Raw genomic sequence first — 17,675 nt, forward strand, 5'->3', positions numbered from 1 at the left:
TTGCTGCAGGGTAGGGGGCCGAAGAGAGAGCGCGCGCGCGCGCGCTCGGGAGCTAGAGAAGCCCGCGCTGGGTTTGTGCTGGGAGATGCCGGGGACTTGCAGTGGGTGGTGGGTGGTGGGTAGTGGATGGCGGGGGAGGGTGCAGCGCGCGCGAGTCCAAGTAAAGAAGCTTTGGATCTTGGGGCGCCCCTGAGGAGTTTCCGTGGGAAGATTTTCTGTTTTCCAGGTTTCCCAAGGGAGAGGGGGAGGGGGAGAGGAAAAAATCAATGACTGAATGGCAATTCACTGAACCTTTAATACATGTTGGAAGACATTTAAAAAAGCAAAAACAAAACAAAAACAAAGCAAAACAAAATAAACAAAAAAGCCGGCCCTACTCTCGAGGATTTGACCAATTAGGCCGTCCAGAGTGGTAAGAGGTATGTCTCCCTACCAAAAACCCTGTGTGTGTTTTGCAGTTTCCTTCCCTCCCTGCTTGAAATTCCCTTTATATTTCATAAAGGTAGACAATTCGATGAAGAAAGTAAAGAAGAATGAAAAAAGACATGGAAGGGAAAGGTGGGCAACGGACCTAAAGGAAACGAACAAGAGATATCTCTTCCATGTGTCACTTTCAGCTTGGGTCTGCACAAAATGGGAGAACAGTGAGAAATTCAGTGGTGATAGGTAGGAAGAGAGAGATGAGATGTGACTAAAAGGCTGTATTTGCAAAAGGCTTTATAATCTGAAAATTTAGCTTTAAGTACTGTAAGCATTTGGACTGAAGAGCAGTGTTAAAGCAGGGAAAAAATACGATCCTGAAAAATAAATGAAAGGTGACTCATTACCTTTGCCTAAATAATTGGAATATTTTACAAATAAAACCTATCACTGTTCTTAATTAGCTAATTTCTCCAGTTCCCTATGGCCTAATAGACCACTAAAGGATTCGACAAAATTAGAGGGGACATGATGTGAAAGCCCTAGGCACAGTCCCTGGCTCATAGTGGACCAGGAGTGAGCGACTTTATCTGTACAGGACCAGGTGGTAAATATTTCAGGCTTTGAGGGCTCTAGGGTCTCTGAAACAAATATTCAAGTCTGTAGTTGTAGCCCCAAACAGCCAAAGACTGCTTGTACACATAGTATGTACACAAATGAGCATGGGTGTGTTCCAGTAGAACTTTTATTTGTGGACACTGACATTTGAACTTTATATCATTTTAATGTGTCATGAAAAATTATTTTTCTTTCAATTATTTTCCACTATTAAAAATGTCAAAACTATTTTTAGTCACAGGCCATTAAAAATATAGGCAGTGCTCCAGATTTGGCCTGTGGGCCATAGTTTGCCAACCCCTGTAGGTGCTACATTTTTGTTTTCCCTCCTAAATGAAGAAGGCATTTTTATGAGTGTATCTCCATATGTGACGTGCTTCTACATTGGCTACTCTATCAAATACTACTGGAAATGTCTTCTCCCAGGGACCATTCCAATGGGACTCTGATGAAAGAAAGCTAAGAAAGATGTGGGGTTTTTAATGTCAATCACCTTTGTGAAAAATTGTGGTAGATAATTTTTAAAACCTGAAGATCATCCTTGCTCTTTTCTCTTTCTTGAATCATTGGAGCCATCAAAATGTCCTGAGAATTCTACTTCCTTAATATCTATGCAATTTATCCTTTAAAAAAATATTTTATTTCTTTATTTGGGAGAGAGAGAGAGAGTACAAGCAGGGAGAGCAACAGGCAGATAGATGGAGAGGGAGAAGCAGGCTCCCCGCTGAGCAGAGAGCCCTATGCAGAACTGGATCCCAAAGGCAGATGATCAACTGACTGAGCCACCCAGGGTCCTCATCCTTTTTTCTTTTTTCTTTTTTTTTTTTCCATTCCTAATATCGTTACCTTGTTCAGGTTTACATCCCTTCTTACCTGGATTACTGCAATACTTTCCTAACTAGTTATTCTGTATTCATTTGCTTATCAAATCATGAAATCAGAAATCACCAAATGTGAAAAATATCTCAAACCGAGCTTCCCCACTCCATTTTCATTTTAGTTGAGGTTCTTAACAAATGAGACTGCAGAACAGCTTCCTGACTCATTTCTCTGAGACAAGTATCTCTTTACTCCCCTTTATAACTTTTACAGTATAGCCTACACCACCACAGAGTCACTTGCTTAATAAAACAAAGAAAATTGATTATCTCACTCTCCTGCTTAAACAATGCTGTCAACTCCCATTGGCAGTCAAGGATGACACCCACACAAGGACAGAAAGAGACTTGTGGGAATCCCAGCTGGGCAACAATGTGAAAGACCATCCAGCATATGTCTTTTAAATATTTGGTCAGTATTTATTTAGAGGAGTAAGTTGAATGCTATCTTAAGGATATTTATTATTAATAACACTATTATTTTGAATAGTGTTTTCATATCTATCTTTTCATATCTAGACTTCAGCATTTTTGCAGTTTCATAGTAGCACCAAGACCGATAATATTAATTAGGTGCTATAAACTCTTCTTGATTTGTAGCTTTCTTTGTTTTGTAGTTTGCTCACTTTACTACTTCTACTTCACCCACTAATCTTAGCCAACTAATAGTGTCTTGCTTTGGTATATTTAGACGTCACATATTGCTGTCTCTTCTTCCTCATATGCCTCTGGGATCACAGTTTGTTGTCAAGCTATATTTCCTTTAATCTCAACCTCTTCCATAAAAACTCAGCCTTCTTTCTTTAACTGTAACTTGACCATCTCTTAAGGAAATACTCTAAAATAAATTAACATGAGCATATTCTGGGTCATCTAGAAGGTCACCTTATAACTGAACCCTATCATGCATTATCAACACTCATATTTGTGTTTGTATTTGCAAGTGCATTGTCACCAGATAGTACCACCTTGTTGAGGTTGATTTGAAATGGAGTCAGATTTTGTAAATTATATGGTCCTATACCAGGTGTGCTGTACATTATACAGTTTCTTGGTAGTTAGGAAAAAGTGGTAAGAAATGAGCCAAACCAAAGCACACAAGACAAGCTGCACTCAATATGCCATTGTGGAGTCATATGTTGTGAACTGCAATTTAGTTTCAGCAAAATAATATAATGCCTAACTTTAATGCTGTTAATATATTAGTTTTATTGTTTATTGTTTTGGCTTTATAATTATATAAACACCATAAGCCCAAGGCATTTATTTATACATAGTTCCACTGTTGTTTAAGTAACAGTATAATAAACCTAATTTAAATCAACATTGAGAATACAAATTTTCTTCTGTAAAAAAAATACAAAATGATGCACAAATGGTCTTTAAATACTATTCTACATAAAAAGTATCAGGACTTCTTGGGGGAGAGGGGAGAAGAGCTAATTCCAGATTTGAGACAGGAAATAAATAAGATAAATTGTGTCAGTGAGCAAAACAGAAAAGACTAATGGAAGCATGTTAAAAGTACACAAAAGCATCAAACAAATAATATTAATTAGAAGTAATTGAAACACATGGAATATATAAAAATCATGAGATTATTAGGAATACAGAAAGAGAGATAGAGATCCCCCTCACTTCCAAAGAAAAACCTCATTGGATACCATTTGAAGTAAATAAGATATCAACTTCTTACTCAACAATGAACAATTAAAGGAAAAAGAACTCAGTATTTTAATTCTACTTTTCTTCTACAAACTATTTCAGAACAATTGAAGAGCCCTGACTTGAAGAAAGGAAGTTCTTTAAAAGAAATAAAACTAATAACTGTAGAATAAATGTAGAAAATCACCATTTTACAACCTTATAGGTTGTAGTAACCTGTTGAAGTAATAGGTTCAGATAATGATCACAGGTAGGTGAAACATAAAATGAAAGACTGATAGAAAAATTGTAAAGGAGTTTGAGCTGTCATCATCTGAAACCTCTAATCAGTTTCAAATGAGCACAATCATTTATTTGAGCATCTTTTTTGTCATAGTTACTTTAAATTCTTGTTAGATATTTCCAACATCTTTATCATCTCATCATTAGCATCTGTTGATTGTTTTTTCCCATGTAAATTGAGATTTTCCATGGATTTTCATGTGTTGAATACTTTGGTTTGTGTCCTGTACATTTTGAGTAATACATTGATACTATAGATCTTGTTTATATCCTATGGAGTATGTAGATATTTTGTATGAATATACACTTGGCTTGGTTGGGTCAGCTGAATGGAGAAGAGTGAGAGAAAAGAACAAACAAATGGTGTTTTCCCTTACCCTCTTGAGCTTTAGAAAATCTCTTTTTTCCTCTCTCCCAGACAGAACTAGTGGATTCATCATGTCTCTCTATCCCTGGAACCCCAGTACTCACTTTTGGGTTTCAAGTTATATCCAGTTAAGGCCAGGGAATAATGGAGTGGGAAAGGGGGATAAATTAGCCCCTGGTGTACTGGTACATTGAATTTTGGTTTTCTTCCTTGACCTTCCTGCTGACATTTACTTTTCACAGTTCTCAGCTTTCCATGAAGTCTATCCATGTTTTATACTTGAGTTTGGTAGGAGATAGAAGGAAACATGTATTTACTACATCTTACCTAGAAGAAGTTTCAAAGTAAACATTTTCAACTGTTTTAAATTTATTCAAAAATCATTTTTCTAGGGGACGCCTGGGTGGCTCAGTGGGTTAAAGCCTCTGCCTTCGGCTCAGGTCATGATCCCAGGGACTTGGGATCGAGCCCCGCATCGGGCTCTCTGCTCGGCAGGGAGCCTGCTTCCTCCTCTCTCTCTCTGCCTGCCTCTCTGCCTACTTGTGATCTGTCAAATAAATAAATAAAATCTTTAAAAAAAATCATTTTTCTAAAAACATTTAACCAAATATGCAAGGAATGCTCAACAGTATCAAAAGCTCTTGACAGTTCGAGTATAATAACAGCTAATAATTGATTATTGGATTTGGTAATATGAAAATTAATTTTGTTCTTGACCAAACATTTCTTTGGAAAGTGGTGGGGACAAAAGCTTAGTTAGGATGAGTTTAAGATAGAATTGGATGATAAAAAATAAATATAATGACTAGAGACAACTCTTGAATTAATAAATTAAGGCTTTAGGGACCTGAGGCACAGAGGTCTAGTATTAGTCATTTATTCAGTCAAGCAGTCATTCACTCTTTTTTTCACCTATTTATTCAATAAAGATTTAGTACCAGGCACTTCTAGACACTGGCATTAGAGATGTGAACAAAACAGTTCCTATCCTCAAGGAGCTTACATGCTTATAAAGATCTAATATTTAAGCCAAAGAAGGAGGGAACTCACATGGACCACTTGCCACTGTAGGGACTATAGGAAAAATTTTGAAAATCTGTGCATCAGTTTCCTCATTTGTAAAATGAAGATTTAAAGGGAATTTTACCTCATAAGATTGTGAGAGTTGATGTAAAAATTAGAAGAGGATTCCTTATAAACAAAGGTGAATACTTGGCACATAGTAAAAATTCAATAAATATTAGTTATTTTTTCTATCTTCTTTTTTTAGAGAGGGAGTTGGAGAGGGACAGAAGGAGAGGGAGAATCTTTTTTTCTTTTTTTAATTTACATTCAATTAATTAATAAATAATTTACATTCAATTATATAATTTATTATTTCTTTCTAAGGATGAAAGTGAATCATCAGTCTTATGTAAAGTCACCAGTGCTCATTACATCACATGCCTTCCTTAATGTCTGTCCCCCAGTTGTCCTATCCTCCCTTCCCTCCAGCAACCCTGTTTGTTTTCTATGATTAAGAGTCTTTATGGTTATCTCTCTTTCTAATTTTGTCTTGATTTGTTTTTTCCTCTCTGACCCTAACATCCTCTATTCTGTTTCTTAAATTCCACATATAAGGGAGGGCATATGATAATTGTCTCTCTCTGAATAACTTATGTCGCTTAGTATAATACCCTCCAGTTCCATCCATGTCATTGCAATGACAAGATTTCCATATTTGTTGATGACTTAGTAGTATACCAGTGTGTGTGTGTGTGTGTGTGTGTGTGTGTGTGTATGTGTGCACACACCATATCTTCTTTATCCATTTACCTGTCGATGGACATTTGGGTTCTTTCCATGGTTTGGCTACTTTGGACATTACTGCTATAACACTGGTGTGCAGGTGCCCCTTTGGATCACTACAATTGTATCTTTGGGATAAATAACCAGTAGTGCAATTGCTGGGTCATAGAGTAGCTCTATTTTCAACTTTTTGAGGAACCTCTATACTGCTTTCCAGAGTGGTTACACCAGCTTGCATTCCCACCAACAATGTAAGAGGGTTTCCTTTTCTCCACATCCTCTCTGACATCTGTCATTTCCTAACTTGTTAATTTTAGCCATTCTGACCAGTGTGAGGTGGTGTCTCACTGCAGATTTGATTTGTATTTCCCTGATGCCACGGGATGTTGAGCATTTTTCATGTGTCTTTTGGTCATCTGGATGTCTTCTTTGTAGAAATGTCTGTCCATATCTTCTGTCCATTTCTTGATTGGATTATTGGTTCTTTGGGTTTGAGTTTGATAAGTTCTTTATAGATTTTGGATACTAGCCTTTTTTCTGATATGGCATTTGCAAATATCTTTTCCCATTCTGTCAATTGTCTTTTGGTTTTATCAACTGTTTCCTGTGCAAAGGTTTTTTTTTATCTTGGGGGCACCTGGGTGGCTCAGTGGGTTAAGCCTCTGCCTTTGACTCAGGTCATGATCTCAGGGTCCAGAGATCGAGCCCCACATTGGGCTCTCTGCTTAGCAGGTAGCCTGCTTCCCTCTCTCTCTCTATGCCTGCCTCTCTACCTACTTGTGATCTCTGTCTGTCAAATACATAAATAAAATCTTTAAAAAGAAAGTTTTTTATCTTGATGAAGTCCTAAAAGCTCATTTTTGCATTTGTTTACCTTGCCTTTGGAGATGTACGTAGCAAGATGTTCCTGTGGCTGAGGGCACAGAGATTTCTGGCTGTGTTCTTCTCTAGGATTTTGATGGCTACCTGGCTCACATTTAGGTCTTTCATCCATTTTGAGTCTATTTTTGTGTATGGTGTAAAAAAAAATGGTCCAGGTTTATTCTTCTGCATGTGGCTGACCAATTTTCCCAACACCATTTGTGGAAAAGACTATCTTTTTTCCACTAAATATTTTGTCCTCCTTTGTTGGAGATTAATTGACCATAGACTTGTGTGTCTGTTTTTGTGCCAGTATCATACTGTCTTGATGATTACAGCTTTGTAATAGAGCTTGAAGTCAGGCATTGTGATGCCCCCAGCTTCGGTTTTCTCTTTCAACATTCCTTCGGGTATTCAGGGTCTTTCCTTGTTCTATACAAATTTTAGGATTATTTGTTCCAGCCCTGTGAAAAAGATTGGTGATATTTTCACAGATATCGCATGGAATGTGTAGATTGCTCTAGGTAGCATAGACATTTTAACCATATTTGTTCTTCTGATCCATGAGCATCAAACTTTTTTCCAGATTTTTTTTCTTCCACAATTTCTTTCATGAGTGTTCTGTAGTTTTCTGAATGCAGATCCTTTGCCTCTTCAGTTAAGTTTATTCTCATTTGTCTTATGGTTTGGGGCACAGTTGTAAATGGGATCAACTCCTTAATTTCTCTTTCTTCTGTCACATTGTTAGTGTATAGAAATGCAACTGAATTCTGCCCATTGACTTTTTATCCTGCCATATTGCGGAATTCCTGTATGAGTCCTAGCAAATTGGGGGTGGTGTCTTTTGGTTTTTCCATGTAGAGTATCATGTCATCTGCAAAGAGTGAGAGTTTGAATTCTTCTTTGCCTATTTGGATCTCTTTTATTTCTTTCTGTTTTCTGATTGCTATTCTAGAACTTCTAGTATTATGTTGAGCAACATTGTGAGAGTGGACATCCCTGCCATGTTCCTGACCCTAAGGGAAACACTCTCAATTTTTCCCTATTGACAATAATATTTGCTCTGCGCTTTTCATAGATGGCTTTTATGATATTGAGATATGTACCCTCTATCTCTACACTGTGAAGAGTTTTAATCAAGAAAGGATGCTGTACTTTGTCAAATGATTTTTCTGCATCTTTTGAGAAGATCATATGGTTCTTGTTCTTTCTTTTATTAATGTGGTATATCATGATGATTGATTTGTGGATGTTGAACCACCCTTGCATCCCAGGAATAAATCCTACTTGATCATGGGGAATAATCCTTTTAATGTACTGTTGGAGTCTAATGGCTAGTATTTTGGTGAGAATTTTGGTATATGTGTTCATAAGGGATACTGGTCTGTAATTCCCCTTTTTGGAAGCTTCTTTGTCTGGTTTTGGGATCAAGGTAATCATGGCCTCATAGAAAGAGTTTGGAATTTTTCCTTTCATTTCTATTTTTTGAAACAGCTTCAGAAGAATAAGTATTAGCTCTTCTTTCAATGTTTGGTAGAATTCCCCTGGGAAGCCATCCAGGTCAGGACTATGGTTTGTTGGGAGATTTTTGATTACTGCTTCAGTTTTCTTACTGGTTATGGGTCTGTTCAGGTTTTCTATTTGTTTCTGTTTCAGTAGTTTATGTCTGTAGGAATACATCCATTTCTTCCAGATTGCCTAATTTGTTGACATATAGTTTGTCGTAATATGTTTTTATACTGGTTTGTATTTCTTTGGTGTTCTTCATGATCTCTTTCATTCATGATTTAATTTATTTTTTCCTTTCTCTTTCTTTTTGCTAAGTCTGGCCAGGTGTTTATCAGTCTTATTAATTCTTTCAAAGAACCATTTCCTAGTTTCACTGATCTGTTCTACTGTTCTTTAGGTTTCTATTCCATTGATTTCTTTTTTTTTTCAGTGTAGCAGTATTCATTGTTTTTGCACCACACCCAATGCTCCATGCAATCCGTGCCATCTCCAATACCCACCACCTGGTTCCCCCAACCTCCCACCCCCCACCCCTTCTTTTCTGATCTTTAAATTTCTCTTCTCCTGCTGGGTTTAGGCTTTATTTGCTGTTCTTTCTCCAGCTCCTTTAGGTGTAGGGTCAACTTGTGTATTTGAGACCTTTTTTGTTTCTTGAGAAAGGCTTGTATTGCTATGTAGTCTCCTCTTAAGACCTCCTTTGATGCATCCCAAAGGTTTTGAAGAGTTGTGTTTTTATTTTCATTTGTTTCCATGAATTTTTTTTTAAATCTTCTTCATTTCCTGGTTGACCTTTTCATTTTTTAGTAGAATGCTCTTTAGCCTCCATGTATTTGAGTTCTTTCCAACTTTCCTCTTGTGATTGAGTTCTAGTTTCAAAGCATTGTGGTATGAAAATATGCAGGAAATTATCTCGGTCTTTTGGTACCAGTTGAGAACTGATTTGTGACCAGTATGTGAACTATTCTGGAGACTGTTCCATGTGCACTGAAGAAGAATGTGTATTCTGTTGCTTTAGGATAAAATTTTCTGAATATATCTGAGAAGACCATCTGTTCAGTTGTGTCATTCAATGTCCTTGTTTCCTTGTTGATCTTCTGCTTAGATATATGTCCATTGCAGTGAGTGGGGTGTCCCCTCTTATTATTGTTTTGTATTATTATATAATATTGTATATTGTATATGAATTATTGTATTGTATTATTATCAATGTGTATCCTTAATTTTGTTATTAATTGGTTTATATAATTGGCTGCTCCCATGTTAGGGGTATAAATATTTACAATTGTTCTTGGTTTTGGCTAAACCCTTCAATTATGATATAGTGTCTTTCTTCATCTCTTATTATAGTCTTTGATTTGAAATCTAATTTGTCTTTTTTTTTAGCAAAAGGAAATTTTACTGATTTAAAGAAATGTGTAAACATATTGACAGACATGTGTTTATACAGAAATGTGTAAACATACTGACATGCATTCTCTTAATGTTATAGACAAACTTTTCAAATTTTCTCACCATATACAGCAATATTAGAAGCTAATCAATTTCACTTTGAATATTAGAATATTCATTCTTACACAATAGTTTATTGTTTCAATATTTTGACTTCCAGGGTGGAGAATTTATGATAGTAAAAATCTTCCCAACACTCAGTATCTGGGTCTGATACTATCTTAATTTGCAAAATAGATTTGAATACTTCAGTTAAGGTTAGAGGAAAATTTCTTTCCAAACCATAAACATACTGGAATCTAATTTATCTTATATAAGAATTGCCACCCCAGCTTTCTTTTCATGTCCATTAACATAATAAATTGTTTTCCACACTAGAGGGAGAGAGAATCCTAATCAGGTTCCATAGGCAGTGCAGATCCTGACATGGGCCTTGATCTCATAACCCTGAGATTGTGATCTGAGCCACAATCAAGAGTCAGACACAACCAACTGAGCCATCCAGGTGCCCTCATTATTTTATTAAACTATTATCACCTTTACTAACAGAACAATTTAATTATATCCTTTCCCTAAATTCTATGCTAGGAATCAGAAATAATTTACTCAAGACTAATTATCTGTGAGTGGCTATTTGATTGCTTAAACTTTGTTTTTGTGGTTTATGATAGTCCAGTGGTAGGCTGGAAAGTAATGTAGAGGAAGATGTGAACTTCTATTTATTTTGTTTCCTGATATCCATGGGGTAATTATTCCCACAAGGGGCAAATTAAACTACCAATGTGACATCACTGAATGCAGATTTGAAATGAAATCAATACAACAAGCTTTAGTGAGTATGTACATTTGACCCTTGAACAACACAGGTTTGAACTTCTCAGGTCCACTTATACGCAGATTTTTTACAGTACAGTAATGTAAATGTATTAACCCTTCCTTATGATTTTCTTAATAATATTTTCTTTTCTTCAGCTTCTATCATACTAAGAATACAGTATAAAACATATAACTTACAAAAAATTATTTTATCAATTGGTTTTTGGTAAGGCTTCTGGTCAACAGAAGGGTATAAAGTTTTGGGGGAGTTAAAAGTTATATGTGGATTTTTGACTGCATGGGCATTGGTGCTTCTAAACCCCATGTTGTTCAAGGGTCAACCGTATATGTATGGCTCTAACACACCATTGAAAAACCCTTGTTATTTCCTGAATTCCTATGGTAGGAACCAATGTCACTTCAAACCAAGTAAAATTTAGGCAACTTGTGGCATCAAAATACTATTTTCTGTAATGTTACAACCATCTTGGAAAATACTTTCACATCATCTACTAAAGCTGAGCATATGCATACCTTATACCTAGAGGTTCCTCTCCTAGATATATCCCCATCAGAAATACATACATAAATACGAAAACAACAACAGCAAACATATACAAGAAGATTAGTAGCAGCATTATTTGTTTCTAGGAATTTATCAATTCTTCCAGATTGTCCAATTTTTTGGCATATAGTTTTTCATAATATTCTCTTATAATTATTCATATTTCTGTGGTGTTGCTTATTTCTCCTCTCTTGTTTGTGACTTCTCTTAAAAAAGATTTATTCATCTATTTTAGAGAGAGAGAACATGCATAAGTGGGGAGGAGGGGCAGGGGGGAGAGAATCTCAAGAAGACTCCCCTCTGAGCATGGAGTCTGATGCAGGGTTCCATCTCATCCTGAACCTGAGATTACGACCTGAGCCAAAATCAAGAGTAGGATTCCCAACCAACTGAGCTACCCACACACTCCTCTTGTTTGTGATTTTATTTATTTGGGTTCTTCCTCATTTATTCTTAATAAATCTGGCCATCACTTTATCAATTTTATAATTTTTCCAAAGAACCAGCTCCTGGTTTCATTGATCTGTTCTATACTTTTTTTTTAATTGTTATAGTTGTTTCTGTATCATTTATTTCTACTCTAATCTTTATTATTTCCCTCCTTCTGCTGGCTATAAGCTTCATTAGGTATAAGATTAGGAGGTTTGTTTAACATTTTTTTTGCTTCTTGAGGTAGGCCCATACTGCTACATACTTCCTTAATAAGACCACCTTTGCTGTATTGCAAAGATTTTTGACAGTCATGCTTTCATTTTCATTTGTTTCCTTGTATTTTTTTAATTTCTTCTTTAATTTCCTGATTAATCCATCCATTGTATGTTGTTTAACCTCCATGTATTTGTGGTCTTTCCAAATTCTTTCTTGTGGTTGATTTCAGATTTCATAGTGGTGTAGTCAGAAAATACGCATGGTGTGATCTCAAACTTTTTGCAGTTGTTGAAAGCTGATTTGTGACCTTGTACATCATCTTTTCTGGAGAATGTCTCATGTGCACTTGAAAAGAATGTGTATTCTGCTGTATTCGGATGGAATGTTGTGAATGTATCTGTTAAATCCATCTGGTCCAGAGTGTCATTCGAAATTATTCATTGTTTCCTTGTTGATTTTCTGTTTTAATGATCTATTGATGTGAATGGGCTGTTAAAGTGTTCTACTATTATTATATTATTATCAATAAGTTCCTTTATGTTTGCTATTAATTGTTTTATAAATTTGAGTGCTCCTAAGTTGAGGGCATAAATATTTACGGTTGTTGGATCTTCTTGTTGGGTTGTACCCCCCTTTTTTATGATATAGTGTCCTTCTTCATCTCTTTTGTCACAGTCATTGTTTTAAAATCTATTATCTGGGGCACCTGGGTGGCTCAGTGGGTTAAGTCTCTGCCTTCAGCCTAGGTCATGATCTCAGGGTCTTGGGATGGAGCCCCGCATCAGGCACTCTGCTCAGCAGGGAGCCTGCTTTCTCCTCTCTCTTTCTGCCTGCCTCTCTGCTTACTTGTGATCTCTGTCTGTCAAATGAATAAATAAAATCTTTAAAAAAATAAAATAAAAGCTATGGTCTGATATAAGTATTGCTAGTCTGTCATTCTTTTGACATTCATTTGCATGAGAAATGTTTCTCCATCTTCTCACTTTCTTTTTTTAAGACTTTATTTATTTATTTGACAGAGAGGGAGACAGTGAGGGAGTGAACACAGCAGGTGGAGTGTGAGGGTGATGCAGGCTCTTCGCTGAGCAAGGATCCCAATGCAGGGCTCGATCCCAGGACACTGGGATCATGAACTGAGCTGAAGGCAGACAATTAATGGCTGAGCCACCCAGGCACCCCATCTCCTCACTTTCAATCTGCAGGTGCCTTTAGATCTAAAATGAGTCTCTGATAGGTAGCATATAGATGGGTCTTGTGTTTTTTTGTTACTGTTGTTTGTTTGTTTTTAACCATTCTGACACCTTATGTCTTTTGATTGGCGCATAGTCCATTTGTATTCAGAGTAATTTTTGATAGATATGCATCTAATGCCATTTTATTACTTGTTTTATCATTGTTTCTGAAGATTTTCTGTGTTCCTTTTTCTCTTTGTTCCTCTTGGTCTCTTTTTTGCACTCAAATAGCCATTATTTGAAATAGTCAAAAACTGGAGACAAAATATCATCAAGTCATTCATTCATTCAAATTCTTTGAGTGCCTACCATGTGCCAGACATTCGTCTAGTGTGTCTCTGTTTCTTGGAGTTTACATTCTAGTTAAGGTATAGAGATAATAAACAAAACAAACTAGCAAATTTTAGGAAGTGATGTGAAAGAAAAGGTGAGTGCTTACATAAAGCTTCTCTGGGGACATGATAAACTGAGACCTAATTTTTGAGAAAATTTCAGTCAGAAGAAGAATTAAGGAAAGAGAAGTACACAGAGAACAAGCATAAGCAAAGGTCCTGAAGCCAGAAAAATACTCATGCACTTAAGAAATTAAATGTGGCAGGACCATAGTAGGTAAAGTAGAGAGTAGGACAAGATGAAGTTGAAGGCATGCAAAACCCAGATCATTCAGGGTCTTTTTAATTAATTTTTAAATGTTTTTATTAACATATAATGTATTATTAGCCCCAGGGGTACAGGTCTGTGAATTGCCAGATTTACACACTTCACAGCATTCAGCATAGCACATACCCTCCCCAATGTCCATAACCCCACCACCCTCTCCCTACCCCCTACACCTGGCAATCTTCTGTTTGTTTTGTGAGATTAAGAGTCTCTTATGGTTTGTCTCCCTCCCAATCCCATCTTGTTTCATTTATTCTTTTCCTACCCCCACCCCCCACGTTGCATCTTCCCTTCCTCATATCAGGGAGATCATATGATAGTTGTCTTTCTCCGATTGACTTATTTTGCTAAGCATAATACCCTCTAGTTCCATCCACATCATCGCAAATGGCAAGATTTCATTTCTTTTGATAGCTGCATAGTATTCCATTGTATATATATACCACATCTTCATTATCCATTCATCTGTTGGTGGACATCTAGGTTCTTTCCATAGTTTCGCTATTGTAGACATTGCTGCTATAAACATTTGGGTGCACGTGCCCCTTTGGATCACTACATTTGTATCTTTAGAGTAAATACCCAGTGGTGCAATTGCTGGGTCATAGGGTAGCTCTATTTTCAATTTTTTGAGGAACCTCCCTTCTGTTTTTCAGAGTGGTTGCACCAGTTTGCATTCCCACCAACAGTGTAGGAGGGTTCCCCTTTCTCCACATCCTTGCCAGCATCTGTCATTTCCTGACTTATTAATTTTAACCATTCTGACTGGTGTGAGGTGGTATCTCACTGTGGTTTTGATTTGTATTTCCCTGATGCTGAGTGATGTGGAGCGCTTTTTCATGTGTTTGTTGGCCATCTGGATGTCTTCTTTGGAGAAATGTCTGTTCATGTCCTCTGCCCATTTCTTCATTGGATTATTTGTTCTTTGGGTGTTGAGTTTGATAAGCTCTTTATAGATTTTGGATACTAGCCCTTTATCTGATATGTCGCTTGCAAATATCTTCTCCCATTCTGTCAGTCTTGGTTTTGTTAACTGTTTCCTTTGCTGTGCCAAAGGTTTTGATCTTGATGAAGTCCCAATAGTTCATTTTTGCCCTTGCTTCCCTTGCCCTTGGCGATGTTCCTAGAAAGAAGTTGCTGCAGCTGAGGTCGAAGAGGTTGCTGCCTATGTTCTCCTCAAGGATTTTGATGAATTCCTTTCTCACATTGAGGTCCTTCATCCATTTTGAGTCTATTTTCATGTGTGGTGTAAGGAAATGGACCAGTTTCACTTTTCAGCATGTGGCTTTCCAATTTTCCCAACACCATTTGTTGAAGAGACTGTCTTTTTTCCATTGGACATTCTTTCCTGCTTTGTCGAAGATTAATTGACCATAGAGTTGAGGGTCTATTTCTGGGCTCTCTATTCTGTTCCATGGATCTATGTGTCTGTTTTTGTACCAGTACCATGCTGTCTTGATGATGACAGCTTTTTAACAGAGCTTAAAGTCTAGAATTGTGATGCCACCAACTTTGGCTTTCTTTTTTGATATTCTTCTCGCTATTCAAGGTCTTTTCTGATTCCATATAAATTTTATGATTATTTGTTCCCTTTATTTGAAAAAATATGGATGATATTTTGAAGGGATTGCATTAAATGTGTAGATTATTTTAGGTAGCACAGACATTTTCACAATATTTGTTCTTCCAATCCATGAGCGTGAAACATTTTTCCATTTCTTTGTGTCTTCCTAAATTTCTTTCATGAGTACTTTAGAGTTTTCTGAGTACAGATTCTTTGCCTCTTTGGCTAGGTTTATTCCTAGTTATCTTATGGTTTTGGGGGCAATTGTAAGTGGGATTGACTCCTTAATTTCTCTTCCTTCTGTCTTGTTGTTGGTGTAAAGAAATGCAACTGATTTCTGTACATTGATTTTATACCCTGACACTTTACTGAATTTCTGTACAAGTTCTAGCAGTTTTGGAGTGGAGTCTTTTGGGTTTTCCACATATAGTATCATATCATCTGCAAAGAATGATAGTTTGACTTCTTCTTTGCCAATTCGGATGCCTTTAACTTCTTTTTGTTGTCTGATTGCTGAGGCTAGGACTTCTAGTACTATGTTGAATAACAGTGGTGATAATGGACATCCCTGCTGTGCTCCTGAACTTAGCAGAAAAGCTCTCAGTTTTTCTCCATTGAGAATGATATTTGCGGTGGGTTTTTCATAGATGGCTTTGATGATATTGAGGTATGTGCCCTGTTTTGATCAGAAAAGGATGCTGTACTTTGTCAAATGCTTTCTCAGCATCTATTGAGAGTATCATATGCTTCTTGTTCTTTGTTTTATTAATGTATTGCATCACATTGATTGATTTGTGGACGTTAAACCAACCTTGCAGCCCTGGAATAAATCCCACTTGGTCATGGTGAATAATCCTTTTAATGTACTGTTGGATCCCATTGGCTAGTATTTTGGTGAGAATTTTCACGTCTGTGTTCATCAAGGATATTGGTCTGTAATTCTCTTTTTTGATGGGATCCTTGTCTGGTTTTGGGATCAAGGTAATGCTGGCCTCATAATAGAGTTTGGAAGTTTTCCTCCCATTTCTATTTTTTGGAATAGTTTCAGGAGTATAGGAATTAATTCTTCTTTAAATGTTTGGTAGAATTCCCTTGGGAAGCCGTCCGGCCCTCTTGTTTGTTTGGAGATTTTTGATGACTGCTTCAATCTCCTTACTGGTTATGGGTCTGTCCTGGTTTTCTATTTCTTCCAGGGTCAGTTGTGGTAGTTTATGTCTCCAGGAATGCATCCATTTCTTCCAGATTGTCAAATTTGCTGAAGTATAGCTGCTCATGATATGTTATTATAATTGTATTTCTTTGGTGCTGGTTGTGATCTCTCCTCTTTCATTCATGATTTTATTTATTTGGGCCCTTTCTCTTTTCTTTTTGCTAAGTCTGGCCAGGGGTTTATCAATCTTATTAATTCTTTCAAAGAACAAACTCCTAGTTTTGTTGACTTGTTCTATTGTTTTCTTTGGTCTCTATTTCATTGATTTCTGCTCTGATCTTTATTATTTCTCTTCTCCTCCTGGGTTTAGGCTTTCTTTGTTGTTCTTTCTCCAGCTCCTTTAAGTGTAGGGTTAGGTTGTGTATTTGAGACCTTTCTTGTTTCTTGAGAAAGGCTGGTTTTGCTATATATTTTCCTCTCACTACTGCCTTTGCTGTGTCCCACAGATTTTGAACCATTGTGTTTTCATTATCATTTGTTTCCATGATTTTTTTTAAATTCTTCTTTAATTTCCTAGTTGACCTGTTCATTCTTTAGAAGGATGCTCTTTAGTCTCCATGTATTTGGGTTCCTTCCAAATTTCTTCTTAGGACTGAGTTCTAGCTTCAGAGCATTGTGGTCTGAAAATATGCAGGGAATGATCCCAAACTTTTGATACCAGTTGAGACCTGATTTATGACCCAGGATGTGGTCTATTCTGGAGAATGTTCCACGTGCACTAGAGAAGAATGTGTATTCTGTTGCTTTGGGATGGAATGTTCTGAATATATCTGTGATGTCCATCTGGTTCAGTGTGTCATTTAAGGCCTTTATTTCCTTGTTGATCTTTTGCTTGGATGATCTGTCCATTTTATTGAGGGGAGTGTTAAAGTCCCCTACTATTATTGTATTATTATTGATTAGTTTCTTTGATTTTGTTATTAATTGGTTTATAGAGTTGGCTACTCCCATGTTAGGGGCACAGATATTTGAAATTGTTAGGTCTTCTTGTTGGACAGACCTTTTGAGTATGATATAGTGTCCTTCCTCATCTCTTATTATAGTCTTTGGCTTAAGATGTAACTGATCTGATATAAGGATTGCCACTCCAGGTTTCTTTTAAAGTCCATTAGCATGGTAAATTGTTTTCCACCCCCTCACTTT

The 17,675-nt window shown here is 36.7% G+C and overlaps 1 protein-coding gene across 1 annotated transcript in view; it reads right to left on the reverse strand.

Moving 5' to 3' along the window:
• Positions 1 to 17,675, reverse strand: part of LOC116861910 (MICOS complex subunit MIC27-like) — a 552,532-nt gene that overhangs the window by 295,970 nt on the left and 238,887 nt on the right. The gene's annotated exons all lie outside the window — the stretch shown is intronic.

The sequence above is a fragment of the Lontra canadensis genome, unplaced genomic scaffold (genome assembly GCF_010015895.1).
Source record: "Lontra canadensis isolate GAN:19392208 unplaced genomic scaffold, GSC_riverotter_1.0 scaffold209, whole genome shotgun sequence".
NCBI lineage: Eukaryota > Metazoa > Chordata > Mammalia > Carnivora > Mustelidae > Lontra > Lontra canadensis.